The following is a 1,721-nucleotide window of genomic DNA, read 5'->3' as shown; positions in this document are numbered from 1 at the left end:
TTAGAGTCTTTGACTCATAGGAATTTGCTAAACGGAGGTTTTGTAGGAAACTACTTTGTAAAGAAACCTCATTTTATTCTGTTTGAGTATGTTTTTTATATGTTATATGTTTCTATTTTATATTCTGTGGAAAAGACCTGAAGACAGTCTATGGCTAGGTTGGAGAAGTTTTAGTGAACTTAAGTTCAGTGTTTTAAGAATAAAAATCACAGAGTGATTAGCTCTGGTTGGTAGTATAATTATAGATGATTCTTATTTTCTTTATACATTCCTGTAGTTTCAAAATTTTCTAAAAGTATGTATTAATAATCAGAAAAGAACAAAATTTTAATAAAAGTAGATTATTATTTAAAGAGTTTGAGTAAAAATTTGATTGTTGAGACAGTTTTCTCTTTTAAGAGTGGACCGTTATTTCAGATTGCTTTAATAGGGTTCTGATTGATAGATTCCACTCCAGCTAGAAGACATATTATGGCTGTAATCTTCACTTTTATGGCTTTAAAACATATATAAAAGATTAGCGTGGTGGTAAGAAAAGTAAAATCCATGATTACAAAAACTTCCATCCTAATACTCACCAAAATGAACAAAAAGAAATAGAGAAGAAAATGACATCTGTGTGAAACTAAGAAAGGCCCAACTTCATAGTGCAAACACTGAAAAATATACTGTACAATTTAGATTATACTGAAGGGTGATGCCTTGGGACCCACACACAGCTTTCCAGCTCTGGGGCACAGTACAGGGTGGTGATGGTGGTAAATACAATTCCAAAGGGCCTGGCCCGAGGTGAGCATGGAGGGAGAGAGTTTACTAGATTCTGAGGCCCTTGTATTTGCCCCTGAATTATTTGGTTAGATCCAGAAAGGACAGGATAGGATATAGACTCACATGCTATTCCATATTAATAAATGTTTAGGTCTTATTTCCTTCCACCTAAAGATAACTTTCTAGCCCCTGGGAGAGGGAAAAAGGAAGAAAAGATAAACATGTTATGACCAGCAGGGGTGTGAGTTCTCCACCCCCAACTCTGGCCAGGACAGCTCGGTCATCAGTTTCACTCAGGACTGCTCTCACTGGCAAAGAAACAAGAGGCAAACTCATGTAGGAGTAGCAGTAAGTTTGGGGGGATTTTTCAAGCTAGCTCTCTTTGGCCACCTTTGGAAATGTTTGCTTTTCTGTTTTTTACCTCAAATGCCTAAAATTGAATTGACCAAACTCTGTGACTTATGGCACACTATCATTATTGGTAAGAAAGGGGTTTATACCATTTTTTAAAGCTAGCAAAATGAACACCCAGTCTTATCTCACTATCTCTTGGATTCCAACTTGCCACCATCAGTCAACATGTCCTACATTTTTAACATGAAGGACAGTCTGGAGAATACTTCCCAACTCTCCAGAACAAAATCAGAAAGGGACACAGTGGTGACTTAACCATTTTGTGAGCTAATTATAGTAAGACAACTATGATTTAAAATATATATATATATACATATACCCAGATTAAAAGTCTTCGCCAACCACCATAAAGAAATCTGGGGAGGAAGAGAAAACCCACAATCAAACAGCCTCCTACTTTTTTCCTATATAATCATCTTGGGGATATTCTGAAAGAAGAAGAAAAAAAAAAAGATTTGGGAGCTCTATAAAAGCCCACAGCGGAAGAGATGGATGCATCCTTTCACTTGGTGCAGACAGGATGTGATATGGGACTATTG

Source organism: Rousettus aegyptiacus, unplaced genomic scaffold, assembly GCF_014176215.1.
Source record: "Rousettus aegyptiacus isolate mRouAeg1 unplaced genomic scaffold, mRouAeg1.p scaffold_m13_p_6, whole genome shotgun sequence".
In the NCBI taxonomy this organism is placed as follows: Eukaryota; Metazoa; Chordata; class Mammalia; order Chiroptera; family Pteropodidae; genus Rousettus; species Rousettus aegyptiacus.
The sequence above is the reverse complement of the archived record's forward strand: the minus strand, read 5'-3'. Positions refer to the sequence as shown.